The sequence below is a fragment of the Theropithecus gelada genome, chromosome 15 (genome assembly GCF_003255815.1).
Source record: "Theropithecus gelada isolate Dixy chromosome 15, Tgel_1.0, whole genome shotgun sequence".
Classification (NCBI taxonomy): Eukaryota; Metazoa; Chordata; class Mammalia; order Primates; family Cercopithecidae; genus Theropithecus; species Theropithecus gelada.
In genome coordinates this window covers 12,794,473-12,816,819 of record NC_037683.1, presented here as the reverse complement: position 1 = coordinate 12,816,819, position 22,347 = coordinate 12,794,473, and positions in this window count along the sequence as shown.

Genomic DNA, 22,347 nt, shown 5'->3' with positions numbered 1-22,347 from the left:
AACAGTCAATTTAAATGAGTATTAGCTCATGTAATGATCAACACAGAACATGCCTGCATAGAGCAAGTGCTATGTAATTGTTAGCTATTAAAGGTTCCAAACATATGGAACATTTTAGCTCTCCTTTAATTGTTAATTTCTAGTGAGATATTACTCTTAGATGGGGGAAGCTTCCTGGCTTCTTCTGAGACGGAGAGGGGAGAAACTGAGGGAACATGTGAGGTTGGAGAACTTGACTTTTTAGAGGCACCAATCTTGACCACTGTGGTGTGCTCCCCTGAAGGCTTTACTGCAAAGTGTGAGTGTGGAGAAGCCAGGCTGCTTTCAGGGTGGAAGACTGCAAGGTGAATGAAAAGGAAGGACAAACAGGCAAGAATATCAAGGTCGAGGACTCTGGCAAGAAGAGGCTCAAGGGATGGTTCATGAAAGGCAGAGCAGATTAAATGTGGGAATTGAGGGAGAAGCAGAATCTGGGAGAACCCCAGGGTGTCTACAACCAGGTGGACCGAAGTGCTGGTTCCTGAGATGGGGAAATCTGAGAATGGACAATCTGGGAGAGGGAGAGCAGAACTGGGATTCAATTTTGGACATGTGATACTTGGGATCAGTGGATCCAGGCCCTGGAGCCTGGCAGCAGGGCAGGAGAGGAAGGGATGAGAGAGAAAAAAAGACAGGCAGGTCAAGGTAAGTCATTTTGGAGAGTTTGAGCGTTACTGAGTGCAAAATGAGCACTGGGAGTTGGGCATGGCTGATTCTGTGTTTTGGAAATACCACTGACTCCAGCATGGAGAATGGGTTGTAGGAAGAGAGAGGAGAGGAAAGAGACAAGTTGATAGGGATCTGGCCCCACGAGATGCTTGGTGTTCCCCAGGGCTGGCTTCATGGGTGTGAAACTTGTGCAGTCACACAGGGGCCCACACTCCAAGGAAACCTTTGCTTGGTTGAATGCCCTGCATTTGTTATCTTGAAATCCTTAATAATTTTTTCTTTGCACTTGTGTTTTGTAAGTCAAGACCAATGGGACCAAGAAACATGAGCACGTGTAGGGGAGGTGTGCCCAGTCTGTGTGCCCGCCACAGTTCCTCACTGCCCCGTGGCATACAGTGTGTGTGCTGCCCCATGAGCACAGAATGATGGTGGGCCCACAATGTGTGGGAGTCCAGTGAAAATCAAAGCCAGAACAAGGCAGATATGTTACATTAATGACTCAGGCCATGCTCTCTGTCCCAACCAGAAGCTGCTTTGAATGCAGAGGAGGAGCAATGATGTTCTCAGAAACGCAAATGAGCAAGGAAACGTATCATAGACTTTCTTATGCATGTGACCTCCCTGTAACCAACCACTTAGGCTGAAATGATGACAGAAGGTAACAGTCTATATTGTTCTTTTTCCTTTCAGTACTTTCTTACCCAGCAGTAAGCTGAAGGTAGACAATATTGGTAGAATGTGTGCATATCAAGAAGTGAAAAAAAAAAAACAATAAGTTACTTTTGTGCATCATTCCTGCTGTTCTGGTAAGAATGAAATTTGTATGTATGAGCACAGTGGTTCATGTGTGTAATCCCAGAGCTTTGGGAGGCCAAGGTGGGTGGATCACCTAAGCTCAGGGGTTCAAGACCAGCCTGGCCAACATGATGAAACCCCGTCTAAATTAGCCAGGTGTGGTGGCGGGTACCTGTAATCCCAGCACTTTGGGAGACTGGGGCAGGTGGATTACCTCTGCTCAGGAGTTCGAGACCAGCCTGGCCAACATGGTGAAACCCTGTCTCTACTGAAAATATAAAAATTTAGCCAGGCGTGGTGGCATACACCTGTAGTCCCAGCTACTTGGGAGGCTGAGGCAGGAGAATCACTTGAACCCAGTAGGCAGAGGTTGTAGTGAGTCATGATTGTGCCATTGCACTCCAGCATGGGCAACAGATTGAGACCCTGTCTCAAAAAAGAGAGAAGTCTGTATGTAAGTCTGAGCCACATATGACAAACTGTATAATTTTGATGTGTTGCATGCTAGTTAAATGTTCTTACATTTGCATTTAAAACTGGCATTGCACAGTATAAAGATAAATAGAAAAATGGATGCTAATAACTTAACATTTTAAAACTTGTTTTTACTTAGAATAACATTAAATTGTTTATTTAAAAAATATCACCTGTCATGGTGGCTCACGCTTGTAATCCCAGCACTTTGGGAGGCCAAGGCGGACGGATCACCTGAGGTTGGGATTTCGAGACCAGCCTGATCAACGTGGAGAAACCCTGCCTCTACTAAAAATACAAAATTAGCCGGGCGTAGTGGCACATGCCTGTAATCCCAGCTACTCGGTAGGCTGAGGCAGGAGAATCGCTTGAACCCGGGAGGCAGAGGTTGCAGTGAGCCAAGATCACACCATTGCACTCCAGCCTGGGCAAGAAGAGCGAAACTCCATCTCAGAAACAAAATAACATGACAAGCCCAGAGAGAGAGAGACCATGGAAGAAGAAAGGAAAAAGGTTTATACTTCAGTACCTTTTGTACCTTTTATCCAATGTTTCCCCTGCTTTAAGAACAAGGGGCCCTGCATTTTTTATTTCCCACTGGGCCCTGCAAATTACTAGCCAGATCTAGTATCATCTCCTGAAAGTCTCACTCAGCCTTCTCAGTCTTTACTGTTTATTCACAAGCCAGACTGTTACAGAGTGCTCTCTTCTTCCTGCCTTTCTCCCAGAGTCATTCCTCACTGAGAGGACAAGGTCCTCCTATTGAGTGGATGTGTGTGTAAAGTACGAATCAGCTCACACGACACTTTGTAGCTTGGTGTTTTCAAATGGTATATTATGAACACATCCCCCTTGCTAATAACCATTCTTAAACACATTTTAATAGCTATGTATTATTCTAACATTCTAACATTAGACCACAATTCAGTGGCCCCCTGTTTTCAGCTTTTCAGAGTTATTAGCGATGCGCTGATAAACCTTCATGAACACTCAGCACAGAGCAACAAAAACATTCCTCTTACAAATCAACAAATATCGGTTGAATAAATGAAATCATAAATTCACAATAATTTTCTTAAATTCTTACAGGTATACTGTCAGGGTCAAAAAGTATGTAATTTGAACAATTTTAATATTCTCCCAAAATGTAGTACTAGTTTGAAACAGTACTAGTTTGAACAATGGATCTCACTGTTGTGAATTTTTACCACATTCTTTTAAAAAAAAAAAAAACTCTTCTAATTTAATAGGCAGATTTTCCTATTATTAGTTTAATGGTCATTTCTTTGATTTCTAGAGAGTCTGAACTTTGCTGGCCATTTGTATTTCGACCTCTGTGAATTATCAAGGTACCGTTTGCCTATTTGATATTGAGTATTTTGTCTTTTCCTTACTGATTAGTAAGAGTTCGTATGTTGATACCAATTCTATATGTCACATATATTGACAATAGGTTTTCTTACTTTGTGACTTGTTTTATAGTTTCATTTGTTCTATTAATGCTCATTAAGGATTTTATTTTATTTTATTTTATTTTATTTATTTTTTGAGGCAGAGTCTCACTCTGTCACCCAGGCTGGAGTGCAGTGGTGTGATCTCAGCTCACTGCAACCTCCCCATCCCAGGTTCAAGTGATTCTCCTGCCTCAGCCTCCCGAGTAGCTAGGATTATAGGCATGGGCCACCACGCCTGGCTAATTTTTGTACTTTTAGTAGAGAAGGGGTTTCACCATGTTGGCCAGATTGGTCTTAAACTCCTGACCTCAGGCAATCCACCCACCTCGGCCTCCCAAAGTGCTGGGATTACAGGCCTGAGCTACCGTGACTGGCCTAGGATTTTATTTTTAAGAAGTCAAGTTTCTCCATCTTTTTCTTTGGAGATACTTAATACGTTCTCATATATGCTCAAAAAGCCCTACCTCCACAAAGCTCCCGGCTCTACCCCTAAGAAAAGAAATATATTATCGAATATTCTTATGATTTTCTACCATTAAAAGGCGAGTTAAAGCCCTGTTTACATTATTGATATCACATTCTTTTGTAAATTTAAATTTTTTTTTAATTTGATTGGACATGTTTGTTAAGTTTTGTCCTGTCATTTGGCTTCCGATGTCTATGTGCCTACACACGCACACACACACAGTCTTTCACTATGTGCTCTGCTTGCTCTTTGTATTCCTTTTATGCATAGGAATGTGGCTCATGTAATGCTCTTGGTTCTCTCTTTCTAGAGATTATATTGGTTCCCTACTATGAGCAATACTGACATCAGCTCGTGAACTCTTCCCCCATCTCTCCTTCCCTCCCCACCCAGTTTTAGTCACCACTCTTAGTTTGGAGCTTCTCTCTGTACCCTTGAGTACAGTTAAGTTTCCTTCTGGATTTGGAGGCTTCAAGTGACATCCTTTTACTTCCAGCTAGTGCCTCTGAGGCAATTAGTCCCTACACTTCAGTCCTCCTGTGCCCCATGCGTGTTGGCTGTGCTATTTCTACACTGCCAGCGCACATGGCATTCACACACTATCTCTGAGCCCTTCCGTTTGCCCTTTGGATCCACACTCCCTGCCCTTCTCTGTTCTGACCTGTGTGGATTTCATGAACAGTTCCTACGTCCAGCACCTCCCGTGTCCTCCACCTCCACCTCAGCTGAGGAGGAGCCCAAAGGACATTGAAAGAAGGGAGGAGAGTGAATTCTGTGAATTCAGGTTAGTGGTTCCCAGGCTTCCTGTCTAATCCTCTTAGGTTGGCAGTGTTTCTCCACCTAATTTTTATTATTTTTATCTTTATTATTTATTTATAGTATTTATTATTATTTTTTGAGACAGGGTGTCACTCTCTTGCCCAAGCTGGGTGCAGTGGCATGATCACAGCTCACTGCAGCCTCAACTTTCCAGGCTCAAATGATCCTCCTGGCTCAGCCTCCCAAGTAGTTGGGACCATTAGGTGCATGACATCATGCTCAGCTAATTCTTATATTTTTTTGGAAAGATAGGGTTTTGCCATGTTGCCCAGGCAGGTCTCAAACTCCCGGATGCAAGTGATCTTCTTGCCTCTACCTCCTAAAGTGCTGAGATTCCAGGCATGAGCCACCGCACCCAGCCCAGTTAACTTTAGATCCAAAAACCACTTCCCTCATCCCTTGGGACCTAGTGGTAGGCCCGGGATTAGTGCACCATTCCTGATAGTCCCTGAATCCTATTTTTGTCAGTCATCCCTTTGTAAATAGACTTTCTTTTTGCCAATGTGCCTTCTACTTCCTACTGGGATCCAGAATCAGATACATATAGATTTATCACGGTCTTAGTCCATTTCCATGCTGCTAATAAAGACATACCTGAGACTGGGTAATTTATACAGGAAAGAAGTTTAATGGACTCACAGTTCCACATGGCTGGGAAGGCCTCACAATCATAGCACAAGGCAAGGAGGAGCAAGTCACATCTTACATGGATGGCAGAAGGCAAAGAGAGTGTGTGTTCAGGGAAACTCCCCCTTATAAAACCATCAGATCTCATGAGACTTATTCACTATCACAAGAACAGCACAGGAAAGACCCGCCCCATGATTCTATTACCTCCCCTTCCCGCAACACGTGGGATTGTGGAGCTACAATTCAAGATAAGATTTGAGTAGGAACACAGCCAAACCATATCAATCACCTTTATCCTTATCTTTTCACTTTAGGTTTTCAGTTAAATATATTCAATACTGACCACAAAACTTATATATCCAATGATTTGTTAATTGTCTAAATATCTTTCTCTACTATTCTCCTTAGGAGAGTCTTATGAAAATAACATTCTCTGGGTTCCTGCATGTTCATAACTGGTTGGTTGGTAGCCTTCATATTTGCAGGACAGTTTGCCCGGATACAAAATCTTTGGCCCATTTTCTTTCCTTAAATATCTTTGAAATATTGCTGTGTTGTTAAAACATAGAATGTTACTGTCTAGGATCTTGATTCCATTCTGATTTTCTTTTCCTTAGAAATAACTTTACCTGCATGCCTAAAGGATTTTCATTTTGTCTTTAAGGAACCATAATATCACCAAGCAAAGTCTCAGTGTTGACCAGGCTAAGCTAATTTTCTTAGGACAGAATGTACCCTTTCACTGTTGAGATTAAACCTTCTTATATTTCAGGAAATACTTTTTAAAATTCAGTTTTAAAATATGTATTCTGTTCTGTTGTTTAGGCTTTATTCTCTAGAGCCTTGAATTATATGTATGTTGGATCTCGTTTGCCTAACTTCTGTATCTATCACTTTCTCTCAAATCCTTGTTATCTCTTTATTTCTGTTTGATCTTCCTCACTTTTCTATTTTCTCTATTTTCCTTTTCGAAACAAGATCTGGCTCTATTGCCCAAACTGGAGCACAGTAGCACCATCCTGGCTTACTACAACCTCCCCCACTTCAGCCTCCCTGGTAGCTGAAATACAGGTGTGTGCTACCACGCTTGGCTAACTTTTGTATTTTCATTAGAATACAAAAATGTTTCACCATGTTGCCCAGACAGGTCTCAAACTCATGAGCTCGAGCAATCCACCCACCTCAGCCTCCCAAAGTACTGAGATTACAGGCGTGAACCACCACACCTGGACTATTTTCTCTATTTTTATTACCGTTCTTTTGGAGATGTTTACTCACCCTTGTGTTTCTTCTAATTTAATATTCATTTCTGAAAAAAATATTGTTTTCTCTCTGTTTTCCAATTCTATCTGATTTTTAGAAATCCTCCTGTTGTTGAGCCATCTCATTTCCATTCTCTTCTCTTTCTGGTGTGTGCTGTTCTTTCAAAGCTTCTTTTATTTTTGTAATTGCTTTCAGCTCATTTAGCTTTGTGTCCACATATGTTCTTGTTGTCTATCACAACAGTATTTGGTTTATTTTGATTTCCTTTTCTTTCTCGTAAAAACTATTACTTGGAGTTAGATTGTATTTTGTTGTTGTTTCTTAAATTTAAAAAGTTGATTTTTCCTGGATTCTTAGAAGAAAGCTTCTATAGAAGGGGCAGAGATGGTCCAGATGGCTTTCTTTACCTTTTCTTTTATTATTATGAAACACTCAAATGGTGGTCTCTCTATGCAACTGCTTTTTAGCTTCTCAGAATTAAGCCTAGGTCAAAAAGGCATACTGCCTCTAGCCCTGGGTTTCCCAGAGTGCTATGGGACTTACTCTTCAAGGTAATGCTCTAAGCTTTAAATTTTCATTGTCCAATATGGTAGCCACTAGCCACATGTAGCACTTAATATGTGTCAAATCTGAATTGAGATATATAAAATACCAAAGACAGTATGGAAAAAAGTAAAATAGCTCATTAATACTTCTTTTGTTGATTACTTGATATGGTTTGGCTGTGTCCCCACCCAAATCTCATCTTGAATTCCCACATGTTTTGGGAGGGACCCAGTGGGAGATAATTGAACCATGGGAGCAGGTCTTTCCCATGCTGTTCTCATGATAGTAAATAAGTCTCACAAGATCTGATGGTTTTATGAGGGGGAGTTACCCTGCACAAGCTCTCTTTTTGCCGCCCACCATCCATGTAAGACATGACTTGCTCCTCCTTGCCTTCTTCCACGATTGTGAGGCCTCCCCAGCCACATGGAACTGTGAGTCCATTAAACCTCTTTTTCTTCCCAGTCTCAAGTATGTCTTTATCAGCAGCATGAAAACAGACAATACATTACATGTTGAAACGATACCATGTTGAGCATACTAGATTAAATAAAATATATTATTAAAATTAATTTTGCATGTTTGCTTTTACTTCTTAATGTGACTACTAGAAAACACAAAATTATGACTTGCATTTGCAGTTCACATCATATTTCATTTGGACAGCACTGTTTTAGACTTTATATTTTTTAATTTGCTGTTACGATATGACAAAATCTGCTCTCAAAGACTTCTTTCCTACTATCTGAACCTTTTCTCTCACTGACCCCTAGGTTTCCTTCCCTGTTGGATTTGTTTTCTAGACGTTTTATTTCAATATTAAACTTCTGGAATGAGTCTTGTGGATAAGGATTAAATCCTTCAGGACTTAGACCCCTCATATAATTCATCCTTCAGCATCACCTCTTTTGAACTTACCCCTAACTGGCATTTTAGGGAGCCACATCCCAGTGTTGACAGTGATTCTCAGATCTGCTTGCCCAGAGCCTGCTCTGGATGGAGTATGTAAAATTTTTAGAGATTTTGGGGGTTCTGTGGTTCAGAGTGCCCCTCAACAGTCTATCTTCATTTCAACAGTCTATCTTCACTTATGGTGCTCCCGATTCACAGCTGCTACCCTGTCCAGTACTTCCTGGTACTCCCAGGAGTTTGGCCATATCTGCCCCTAACACTGGGGTTTACAGAGAATCTTCATCATCTAGTTTTAATAAAGAGATTGCCTGTGGGCTTTTTTTTTCCTTTTGCTGTTCTATTGATTTTCAGGAAAAGTTTTGGTGTAATTAAAAACTATGCTGCTGCCACAATCTCAGTATGACTAGAATTCCTTCACTTGCTATATTTAATTTTGTAAACTATGTGGAATTAATTTTGGTGAATAATGTGAACTGGAAATCTAATTTTATTTCTTCATGTTTTTAAAGCAATTCTACTTTTTCTTATTATGAAACTTGCATGTACATATTGAAGAAAGCATACAATATAGACAAGCAAAAGGAAACAAAATACAATTTTATTATAATTTCCCCACACACAGAGAATCATTTTAACAGTTTGATCTATATGCTTCTAGGAGATTCAGTATCATTATTTATGAAACAGGGGAAATGCTATATTTTATTGAATCTAATATGGAATCAATTGTAAGAATTACCTTTTGCTACCATCAAGAGAAAAAAACACAGCTAATTAAACTAGACACACTAGCAATCAATTTTATGTATCTTGATATATGAAAATCTGTTAATCTTCAAATCAGATAAAAGTTATAATAATGACCTTACAGGACTGTTATAGAGATCAAATGATATAATGTATATAAAGTACAATAAATGATAATTATCATTCCATCATTTTAATATACTGAAATTTATTTATCCAATCTCCTATTGTTGAACATCTAGGTTATTTCCAAGTATTAGCTACTATAAATATTAATAATTTATAAATAAATAAATGCAAATGATCACCAAATATAAAGTGTTAAATCTTAACACTAATTGGGAAATGCAACTCAAAACAGTGATGAAATACCATTTGCCCTTTTTGAATTAACAGGATTCCTTCAAGTCGAAGAAAAATTGAGAAGACCTCAATGCCTAACAGTAGAATGTAACTAAATAAATTGTGACACAATGGTATTCTCGGACATTTTAAAAAAGATGATATACAAAGGTGAACAATTTATAATGTCAAAAGCTACAACTCTTAATGAAAACATAGTTATGCACATCTGTGTACTAATAGGAGATAAAAGGAGAAACAGAAGCACATTAGTAGTGGGAGATTTTAATTCACTTCTCTAAGTTCATGACATGCACATACAAAATAATAACAACAAAGACCTAAAAACATAGCTAATAAGTCTCATATAATCACATTGACTAATCATAAAAAATACAGACTATAGGCCCGGTGTGGTGGCTCATGCCTGTAATCCCAGCGCTTTAGGAGGCTGAGGCAGGAAGATCACGAGGTAGGAGTTCGAGACCACCCCGGCCAACACAGTGAAACCCCGTCTCTACTAAAAATACAAAAATTAGCTAGGCAGGGTGTCACGTGCCTGTAATCCCAGCTACTCAGGAGGCTGAGGTAGGAGAATTGCTTGAACCCGGGAGACGGAGGTTGCAGTGAGCCGAGATCTCACCCTGCACTCCAGGCTGGGTGACAGAGCAAGACTCTGTCTCAAAAAAAAAAAAATACTGACTATACTTTCCTTTCTAGTGCTTCTGTTGATTCACAAAATTGATCGTATATTACATCAAAAAGAAAACAACAAAGATAGGAATAATGAGACAATGCTCTCTGATCACAGTAAAACTAAAAATTAATTCTAATACCCAAACACACACAAAAAGTTCTATCTGCAAAATTTAGAACTCTCAAACAATTCTTGGATCAAGAAGAAGTTAAACCCCAAACTGGAAAGTGTTTAGAAAATAATAATAGTGAAAATCCTGAATATTAGATCTATGAGGAAAATTCATAGCTTTTGAGCACTCAGAGGAAAATTCATAGCCTTTGATATCATATTTATGATTAAGAAAGAGTCAGCTAAAATGCTCTAAGTTTTTAACCTAAGAAATTAGGGGGAAAAAAATAAAGAAAACCAAAAGGAAGGAATCATAAAAAGAAAAGCAGACACCGGTAAAATAGAAAAGAGAAAAAATATAGCACCACTAAATCCAAGTGCTAATACTCTGGGGGTAAAAAGAATATATCAGTGGTTTGGTAACCTAACCCAAAAATAAGAAAGTAAAAATACACAAAATAACAATGACAATTGGAAAGTAAACACAAATAAAGAGACAATTATAAGCATTGTAAGAGATACTTTGCTCAACTTTATGTAAATAAATTTGAAAACTAGAAGAAATCAATACTTTTATTAGGTAGAAATAATTTATCAAAACTGACTCCAGAAGAGAAAGAAATAATATACAGACAAATGACCACAGAGGAAATATAAAATGGTGGTGGAGATTTATCCGTCTTCTCAAAAAATAACCGTGTCCAGACAGTTCTACAGAGGAATTTTATCAATTATTTAAGAAACAGGTAATTCCAATGGTACTTAAATTGTTCCAGTGCCTATTTTTAAAAAGATATTTAAACCGTTTTTGTGAAACAAAACTATTTGACCCCCAAAACCCACCAAAGAGACGCACACATACAGCCCACATGCAAAAACACACTTGCGAAGATTAATACAAAAGTCCAAATTAAAATAGTAAAGGAAAAACAGCAATACTTCAAAACCAAATAAAACTAATATACCATGACCAAGTGAAGTTTACTACAGTAACACAAGAATGGTTCAATATTTTAAGATCAATTAAAATCAATATTTCAAAATCTATTATTTATTCTGTGATAAGGTAAGTATAGTAACATGTTAATGGTAGAATGCAGGTGGTAGGTATATATGTTTGTTCCCTGTAAGATTCCTTCAACTTTAGTATATGTTTGAAAAATTTCATAATAAAATGTTGGAAAATATCTATTAATATAATTCATCATATTAATAGGTCTAAGGAGAAGGCTCATAGAATCATCTCCTAAATACTGAAAAGTCATTTGAAAAAATTCAATATATATTCTTAATTTTTAAGACATTTAATAACATAGAAAGAAATAGTTATTTCTTTAGCATATAAAATAGATTCATCTCAACCCATAAGCCTTAGTTGATACTTTTATTAGGAAAAAAATAATTTATGCTTAATGCTTAATGGGAAAAACACTACAAGCATTCCCATTAAAGTCAAGATAGAACAAAAATGCCCAATATTACTCTATTGGACTATTATTTAATGTTGTTCTGGAATAAATAACCAATGTAATTAAAGAAAGACATTAGAGGTATGAAAATAAGAAAGTGGGATATTAAATTATCTTTATTTGAAGATGATATGATTGTATAGCTGGAAAACCCAAGAGACTCAACTAAAAAACTGTTATAAACAATAAGATTCATCCTGGCTAACATGGTGAAACCCCGTCTCTACTAAAAATGCAAAAATTAGCCGGGCGAAGCGGCGGGCGCCTGTAGTCCCAGCTACTCGGGAGGCTGAGGCAGGAGAATGGCGTGAACCCGGGAGGCGGAGCTTGCAGTGAGCCGAGATCGCGCCACTGCACTCCAGCCTGGGCGACTAAGCGAGACTCTGTCTCAAAAAAAAAAAAAAAAAAAAAAAAAAAAACAATAAGATTGTTCAATAATGTAGCTGGCAACAAAATTAAAAGGAGAATCAAGAGTATGTATGTATTATTCATACCCATATGCACATATTCAGTATTTTATCATAATGAGATATTAAGTAATTTTATCATAATCAGATAAAATATTCAGAATTTTACCATAATGAGATACTCATAATGAAAAATGTGTAATAGATAAGTGAATAAAGCCTTGAGATACTACTGAGGACCACACATGATGACTTTAACAATGGAAAGTTATTTTATGTTCTTGGGTAGGCAGTTTCAGTATGAATATGTCAGTTCTTTTTAAATTAATTTACAATGTATCAGCATCCCATCAAAATGCCAACTGTATAGTATGATGAAACCAGCCAATTCTAAAGTTCAGATAAAAATGAACAAACCAAAATAAGAAACTAATTCTTAAATGCCAAGAAATTAGGGGAAAATAGTGCACCAGATAATAAAACACATTGTAGGGCTGTAATAAGTAGAACAGTGCAGTAATGGCACAGTACTTACATACACAGATGTCAACGGTAGTTTAATGTATGATAGAGGTGGCATTTAAAATCGGGGTGGGGGAGTGAAATATTGATCATTCAACAACAGATCTTGAGATAACCAAGCAGTCATCTGGGGGGAAAAAGTTGAACCTCGACTTTGTATTTTACATGAAAATAAATTCCAGGCTGGGCCTGGTGGCTCATGTCTGTAATTTCAGCGCTTTAGGAGGCTGAGGCGGGAGGATCCCTTGAGGCCAGGAGTTCGAGACCAGCCTGTGCATCACAAGGAGACTGCCCCCCAATCTCTGCAAAAAATAAGACAATTAGCAGGGCATGGTGGTGTGTACCTACAGTCCCAGCTACTCAGGGGGCTGAAGGAGTTTGAGGTTACGGTGAGCTATGATTGTGCCACTGCACTGCAGCCTGGGCAACAGAGTGAGACCCTGTCTCTCTAAAACAAACAAACACCCCAAAACGATCAAAATAAATTCTGGTGGCTCAGATATTTAAATATGGAAAATGAAACCGTAAGCTACAGGAGACCGTACTTATAATCTTGGAATGGCAAAGAGCTTTCTAATATGACACACACAAAAAAAACGTCCAGAAGCTATAGGAAGATTTGTAAATTCGACTACATTTTTTAACATTTGTAAAGCAAAAAACATAAGAAGTTAAATCCCAAGAAACTGCAAACTGGGTGGGATTATTTGCAACTCATAGAACAAATGAAGCATTCCTGAAAATTGAAAAGAATAAGAGCAACCCCAAGAGGGGGGAAATGTACAAAGTCTCCTATGCATACATTTCTCAAAGGGTGTGATATGGCCCCCAAAGAGCAAAAATTGCTTCTTGAGGGACAAAGTATCTCAGACATTGCAATGGTCTGTGGCCCTCCAAAGCTGTTGTCTTAATCCACTTATTTTTCCAGATGAGTTTTAGAATAAAATTCCATGTGTGTTACTTGGAGTTTCAAAAATTCTTAGATTAACTGGGGGAGAATTAACATCTGCAGAAAATCTGCAGTCCACTGTTCTCATTCCGGAACATTTCTTGCCGATTCTCAGATATTTCTCATTCATTCAAGCGTCCTTTCATATAAAGTTTTATGGCTCTTCCCACATAGGTCTGCACATATGTTTTAGTTGTTTAATAATTTGGGTTGGTTTTTTGAATTATATTTTTATCCCAATATTACTTTATACATTTTTATTCCTACCACATTTATTTTATAAACTGCTACTTTACCAAATCATATTAGTTTTTTACTTTTTACCCCTCCATTTTATTTAATTTCCAAAATGAAAGTATCATTATTTTTTTCTGGATATAAAAGTACTACCCATTCATCATTTTAAAACACAAAGAACTTAGAAGAGTAGAAAGTGAAAGCCCTTCAGTAAGTCTACTCGGGGTAACCACGATTTCTTATTCGCTCTAAGTATTTTTCAGTTAATTATCTGGGGTTCCCAGATAGAAAAATCATCTCATCTTTAATTAACGTATGACAAGGTAATGTTTGGAGCATTAAATCGGTGCATTTTCTTTAAAAAGTAATTTTAATTATGAAATATGTTGAATATACAAAAAAAGTATAGAAAGTGATGACAGACACCCATTTCAGCGTTATCAGTTTAACACTTTGCCATACCTATCCCTCCCGTATTCTTTTCTCACTCTGCCTCCCCCAAGAATACCACTCTCCTAGAGTTGGTGGATGTCATTCCCATGTGCTTACAGCATAAGTATATATCCACGGCAACGTATACAAGTCTCTTGCGTGTTTTTTAAATCTATATGAACAGTGGCATACTCTTCATATCTTTTTAAAATCTGATTTTTATATTTACTCATGTTGATACATATAGATTTAGTGCATTCCTTGTATCTGCTTGCTAGTATTTTATTGCATGAATATTTTTCCATTTCCTTTTTAAGGTACTGTAGTATTGTTTCTCTTTTTAAACTACTTCATGCAGTACATGAGAAACATTTTTATTCATGTCTCTTTGGCACATGGGAAAATTTATCTAGGGGAGATACATGTAAGTGGAATTGCTAAGTCACAAGTTAGGTGCACCTTCGTCTTGATTAGTCCAATACTACCAAAATCTCTCCAATGTTGCACCAGTTTACTCTCCCACCAGTAAGAGTTCTTGTTCCCCCGAATCTTCTCCATCACTAGGTATCATCAGCTTTTAAGTTTTGCCGATTGATAGATGTGAAATGTATCTCTTGTTGCTCTAATTTCATTATCCTGATTACCAGTGAGTTTGCAGTTTTTCACTTTTATTTACCATTTGGATTTTCTCTTAGAATTCTCTGTTTAGAGCCTTTGCCCATTTTCCCATTTTTCTTCTTATTGATTTGCAAACGTTCGTCATATATTGTGGACACTAATATTTTGTTGCAAATAGTTTCTCCCAGATGGTGGTTTGTCTTTCACTTCATGATACATTTATTGTACATAAATATTTTATTTTTAGGTACTAAAATGTACCAATTTGCTTTTATGATGTAGTGCTTTTTCTATCTTACTTAGCAAATCCTTCCCATCCCAATGTTCTAAACATGCGTTCCTATATTTATTTTTATAAAAGTTTCAAAATTTTGCAAATTAGTCTTTAATCTACCTGGAATTTATTTTTTATACAAAATAAGGTGGGAATCTAATTTTATATTTTCTATGTGAATAAGTCACCCCAGCATTGTTTTCTCCCTTTGTTTAATTTTAGAAAATGTCAAACATACACCAAAGTATAAAGAGAGAATAGGATCATAAACTTCATGCGCTCATCACCCAACTTCAATAATGATCAAATCACAGCCAATCTTATTTCACTTCTACCTCCAAATACTCCTTCTCTTGAATTATTTCGAAGGAAATCCAGACATCAAACAATTTCGCCTGTAAATATTTTAGCATGAACCTTTAAAAGTTTAGATATCTAACCACCATAACACTATTAAATAAAAAAACAACCCCTTTATATCAATAAACAAATTTCTACAAATTATATCATTTTCTTTTTGCAGTTTGTTTTAATCAAAAACCAAATAAAGTCCATCCACTGCATTTGGTTGGATGTTTCCTAAATTTATTTTAATCTGTAAGTATCTCCTTTCTCATTTTTCCTCTTGAAAAATCTTTATTTAAGAAACTGGACTGCTTGTTCTGTACAGAGTCCCACATTCTAGATTTGCCTGATTGTATCCTGTGGTATCCTGTAACGTGTTCATCTGCCCTTGTGTTGCCTGTAAGCTGAAAGTCAGTCAGTCAGTCAGCCTAGCGACTTGATCACATTCAGGTTTGATGTCTGGTAGGAGCACTTCCGACAGGATTTTGTGTACTTCCATCAGTAAAGGATATAATATCTAAAATCACATTTTTGGGATGTTAGCAACCATGGGAGATTATTCTCTAGATCCATCGCTTCATTAGGGCTTTTTCAAAAGGTGATATTCTAATTCCACTACTCCTTGATCATTTATTACAGCACCACTTATTAAATACTCCATCATGTTCTCACCATTTGTGCAAATCCCTTACACACGTGGGTTGGTTTCCAGACTCTTTTAAGTTCTTTTGACCTATTTGTGTGTCTTGGCACTAATACCACATTATTTAAACTACTCCATTTTCTTAGCTGGCAGGAGAACCTATCACTGAACTCATAGGCTGATACACACACTTAAAAAAATGGCTCTTTTTGACTCTCTGTGATTGCAGACATATTTTGAAATCCGCTTATCAAGTTCCAGAGAAAACTCTCTTTTTGTTTTGGAATGGTACTGCATCAAATCTATATATTAATTTAGATAAAATTTTCATATTTATGATATTGAGTCTTCACAGCCATTAACGTGACTTATCCATGGATTTATATCCTTCAAAGAAGTCTTTTATATCCTTCAAAGAAGTTGCATAATGTTCTTTTTAAACTTCTTGCATATCTTTAGATCTTGTGAGTGGAATCTTTTTAAAAATTACATTTTAAAATGATATGTTGCTGGTACAGAGGAATGCAATCAATTTTTGTACATGGAATTTGTATTTATTGGGCTTGGCAAACTCTATTATTCTGATAGTTTGTTGGTAGATTTCCTGAAAACTTATTTCAAATGTGAGCAAGGGTATTTTTACCTGGGAATAATGACACTTCTATCCTTTCCAATCCATATATTTATCTTGGCTTATTAATTGTGTTTGTCCAGTACAATATTGAATACAAGTGGTCATAGCAATCAGTTTTACTTGTTTTTTTTTTTTTTTTTTTCTCCTTCTTCTTTATTTTTAAATAGAGACAGTCTCATTATATTGCCCAGGCTGGTTTCAAACTCCTGCGCACAAGCAATCCTCCCACCTTGGCTTCCCGAGGTGTTGGGACTACAGGCGTGAGCCACTACACCCATTTTTGTTTATTTTTGCATTTAATAGGAATGCTTTTTGCTATTCACAACTAGATAGTATGTATAGTGTAACTTTTTTATACATACCTGATATGGTTTGGATCTGTGTCCCCACCCAAATCTTACCTTGAATTGTAATAATCTCCACGTGTCAAGGACAGGACCAGGTGGTGATAATTGAAGATAATTGAATCATGGGGGCAGTTTCCCCCAAACTGTTCTCGTGAGGGTGAGTACATTCTGGCGAGATCTGATGGTTTTATAATGGGCTTCCTCTGTTGTTCGGCACTCATTTCTCTCTCCTGCCATCCTATGAAGAGGTGCCTTCTGCCGTAATTGTAAGTTTCCTGAGGCATGCCCCCCCACCCCAGTCATGGGGAACTGTGAGTCAATTAAACCTCTTCTTTATAAATTACCTAGTCTCAGGCAGTTCTTTATAGCAGTGTGAGAATAGACTAAGACAATACCCCTTATGAAACCAGGCATGTTCCTCTCTCTTCCCCAGATAACGTTTCCTAAATGAGCATTCAATTTTGTCACATGCTTTCTCCCACAATTGTTGAGCTGATAATATGGTTTTTTTCTTTTTATATATTACTGGGCTAACTATGTAAGTACTTTTTAAGATTAAACTTTCATTCCTCAAATAATCTCTACTTGGTTATAATGTCTTCTTCTATTTTTCATGTATTACTCAATTTGTTTCACTAATACTTTATTAAGGATCTTTGCCTCTGTGGTCATAAGTAACTGTGTTACAGCAGGCGATCCTAGTAGTCGCCTTCTCTGTTTTGGTATTAAGGTTGCATCAGCTTCATAAAATGTGATAAGGCGCTTTCCTTCTCTCTCTATTCACTAGAACATATTGTACAGGATAAAGATTTTCTAGTCCTTGAGGTTTTGATATATCTCACTTATAAAATCATCTATACCTAGTAATTTTATTTTGTCTTGTTTTTGTGGTTATACTTTAAAATACTGATACGATTTTATTAATGGTTGTAGATCTATTCAAGCAACCCCTTCTTGGGTCAGTTTTATAAATTCCATTTATCTTAGAACATTGTTCAAACTTTTAATTTATTGTTGTAAAATTCTTCATAGCATCCTCCTTTGACTTATTATATCTGAAGTTTTGTTCCCCTTTTCATTTTTAATGTTATTTATTTGTGCCTTTTTCTTGATAAATCATGCTGGAAGTTTATATATTTTATTAATCTTTGCAAAGAATCAATTTAGGGTCTTGTTTCTCTTCTCTTCTGTTAATTTGTTTCATATTTAATTGATTTCTATGATTTTCTTTGTTCTCATTGTTATCATTGTCCTTGGAGTTTACTTATCTCTATTTTTCTGGAATTGGATACTTAACTCATTGATGTTCCATCTGTTTAAAGTACTTTCTTCTTTCAGTATTGCTACTCATATTTTTTTAAAACATGGCACTTTTATTTTTGTTTCATTTCCTAAATTAACGGGGCATTTTGGCAATCTACTTATAATTGATTTCTAATTTTATTACACTGTTATCAGACTATATGATCTGCATGACATTGCAATTTTCAAAAACTAGTCTGGTCTAGTACTAGGGTGACTTTTATAACTATTCCATAGATACTTGTAAAGACTAATTATTCTCAAAATTTTCAATATAAGGTTTTAAATAACTTTATTCTTTCAACCTTGTTAACTGTGTTGTTCAAATCTTCTCATCTTTACTAGCTTTACTTTTCATCCCTTTGACGTATTAATAAGAGAGAGCACATTAAATATCTCCATGATTGTGGATTTGTCTTTTTCTTGTAATTCCAGAAATATTTTGCTTTATATATTTTGAATTTGTTGTTAGATGCATACAAGTTTAGGATTCTTACATGTTTTGGGTTGTTTCTTATCATCTTATAACATTACTTCTTGTTTCTATTTTTTATTTTTTGGTCTCAAAATCTATTTTGCCAGATCTTAATATAACTTTTAAATTTGTTTTTGGATTAAATTTCTCTAACATAACACCTTCCAGTTTTTAAAAAAATATCCAGTCATCACTGGGCATGGTGGCTCACACCTGTAATACCAGCACTTTGCAAGGCTAAGGTGGGAGAATCACTTGAGCCCAGGAGTTCAAGTCGCAGTGAGCAATGCTCATGCCACTGCACTCCAACCTGGGCAACAGAGCAAGACCCTGTCTTTAAAAGAGGAAAAAAAGAAACCCAATCTTTCTGACACATAATCCTTCACTATAGACCTGTTCACTTCCCCACCCCCAATCTAAGTATCGTTGTCTTTTAACTGGCAAAATTATTCCATTTACACTTATTTTGAGTACTAAAATACATTTCCTTGATCTTATTTTGAGAACTTTCTGTTTGCCATCCTTTTTCCTTACTTCCTCTCCCCCATCTCACCCCCTCATTTCCTGCTTTCTGTTTGATCAATCAGATTTGTTTATTTCCTCTCCTCCTTTCTTCTCCTAATTATTTGGAAAGCTTTATTTAACATCTGTTGTATTTCTCTGCTTTCAGATGGTATGCTTAAATTTTTATAATGCATGCTTGAATGACCAAAGTCTGAGTTAATCAGTATTCATGCCTTTGTCTCAAACCATTCAGGGATCTGATAACCACCCCCTTCCACATTGTCCATGTTATCCTTGTCTAGAAATTTAATTCCACACTGTTTTAAAACTTATCCAAACTAATGCCCTATGTCATATCTAGTCTTCTCATTGAACAGCTACTGAACTTTAATTTGTACTCCTACAGCTCTGGCTTTTGAAAACTTCCCTCTTTGTTTCTATCATCTGGGTGTTTGTGTGTGTATGTGTGTGTGTGTGTGTTTATGTGTAAGGGAATAAATAGAACCCATACTTTGAAAGTATTACGGAATATTTGATCTAGGATTTCTGGAAGCATTCTAGGTGAGAGAAAAAGGGGTACCACGTCATCTCAGTTTGTTATTTCCTATATTGAATGTCACGTCAAGATTTTCTAGGCATTCATATACATGAACTTAGAGAAGAAAATTTTGTTAAACATATAGAGTATTATATTGTATACACTTTCCTGTATCTTTCTTTTTTCTATCGGTAATAAGCATCTTTTCTTGTCAATATCTATGTATCAATCTGATTCATTTTAATGATTACAGTGTATTGCATATTATGGATTTAAAATAGTTTATTGAACCACATTCTGTTTGATGGACACTTAGATTATTTCCAAGTTTTGCTATTATAGAAAATGCTGCAGCAGACAGCATGTACAAGCTGCCTTAGGAATGTGTGACAATGTTTCTTGCTCTAAGGTAGCAAAGACATGGAATTATGTTATGGAGTGTACAGTTTTTCATCTTAGTCCTACCCAAATGCCCTTAAAAGTGGGAACGCCATTTTGAGTACATATAATACAAACTTCATATTGCTCTTATAATGTATGAATGTATTACCCCCATCTTGCCAACACTTATTACATTCAAACTTAAAAAAAATTGCTAAGGTAATGAGTGAATAGTAGTACCTCTTTATTTTACTTTGCAGCAAGTTCCCTGATTATTAGTAAAATGAAGCATCTTTTAAAATAGGATTAGTGACCATTTTAATTTCCTTTTCTGTGGATTGCCTATCCACATCCTTTGTCCATTTTCTATGGACAAAGATTGCTGGATTTTTTTTTTTCTTATTGATTTGTAAGAGTCCTTTCATCTTGATCCTAATCCTTTGTCTCTTAAATAGGTTGCCAATATTTTTAGCATGCTTGTCATTTTTCAAAATCTTTTGTAGTGTCATTTATCATGCAGAATTATGACTTATAGTGTAGTCAAATTTATTAAACTTTGCATTTATGGCTTTTGGTTTCTGTGCTTTATCTAAGAAGCTGCCTGTGCCCCAAGTTGATATTAAAGTCTCCTACATTTCTTCTAATACAGTTGTTTTACATTTTGCTCTTAGGATTTTAATTTATTGAACTTTTTCCTTATGGATAGTGTGAGGTAGGATCTAATTTTATTCTTTCCAAATAGTATACAATTTTTCCAATATCATTTATTGAATACTACATAGTTTCCTCAAGCATTTGGCATTGTATCTTATTTAAATTAATAAATCAATGAACACGGTATAGCTGAACTCTACTCAGTTCTGTGAATTGAGTTGCCTTTTCCAGCACCAATAGCACACCCTTTTAATTCCTATTATTTTATAAAATTATGACTCTTATAGAACAAAAAATAGATTATTTTAAATATTCCTCTGGTCAATTCATGTACATTTGTTCTTCCATATTAACTTTAGAACCAGCTTGTAAAATTCCATGAAAAATCATATTGAGTTGCAATTGATATCTCATTGATTTTAAAGGCTATTTTGAAATAATTTATTTTGTTTTCCAAATGCTTTAAGCTTTTTATTTGCTTAAACTTCTGTTATGAATTTTTCATTTCATTGCATGCAAGAAAATACAGCCTTCTCCCAGCAGTAAATGCTAATTGAGAACCTACTCAGTTGTATAGCCACTGTACTAGACTCTGAGGATTGAGTGGTGATGAGACAGACATTTTCTCTGCTCTCTTGTGACTTAAACTTCCTACCTTTTGAAACTTATTAGCATTTCCTTTGTGGGTTAGAAGAATGATTAATTTTTTTTAAATGCTAACTGGAACGTGTTAAGATTATATACTCTATATCTGTAGATTGCCGATTTTGAAATGTATCTGGTAAATAACCTTATTAATGAAATTATTCATATCTCTCATATTTTTATTTCTTTTTGCCTACTTGATTTGACAAAGACTAAGCGATGCAATAATATTAAGGTATCCCATTAAGATTGTGACTTAGCAAAATTCATCTTAGTATTTCTCATAGCTTTTGCTCGTATATTGCTTTTTAAAAAATACCATTTGTTAGATTTTTTAATAAAGAAAATGTTAAAGAATATCCCATAATCCCACCATCAACATAATCTTTGCTAACCCCCATTGTGTGTGCCCATGCATGCACATACACACAGCTAGGAAATACAAATGGTAGAGAAACACTGAAAACAAAAACTCAAGTTTTCTGTGTCACTATCCCTCTTTCCACTGTTAACCATCGGCAGGCTTTATCTTTAGTAACCTGCTTTACCTCCAGTGCTGTCCCATAGAAGCTTCCGTTTCTGGAACTTCAGTGATGAATTGGATGTGGGCTCTATCTAATGACACAGCCTCCATCACATCTTGGAGCGGGTGTTCTCAAAACCCTACCCCAGTCCTGTTGCCAATGCCTCCTGCTCTGAAAGTCCTTAAGGCTAAGAAGCCTGCCTTCTAGAGCAGTGCTTATCAGGCGTCTATGTGCACGCAGATCCCGAGGCATGCTGATAAAAGCAGATTCTAATTCAGTGGACTGGTGTAAAACCTAAGATTCTGCATTTCTTTTTCTTTTTCCTTTTTTTTTTTTTTTTTTTTTTTTTTTTTGAGACAGAGCCTTACTCTGTCACCCAGGCTGGAGTGCAATAGTGCGATCTTGGCTTACTGCAACCTCCACCTCCTGGGTTCTAGCGATTCTCATGACTCAGCCTCCTAAGTAGCTGGGATTACAGGTGTT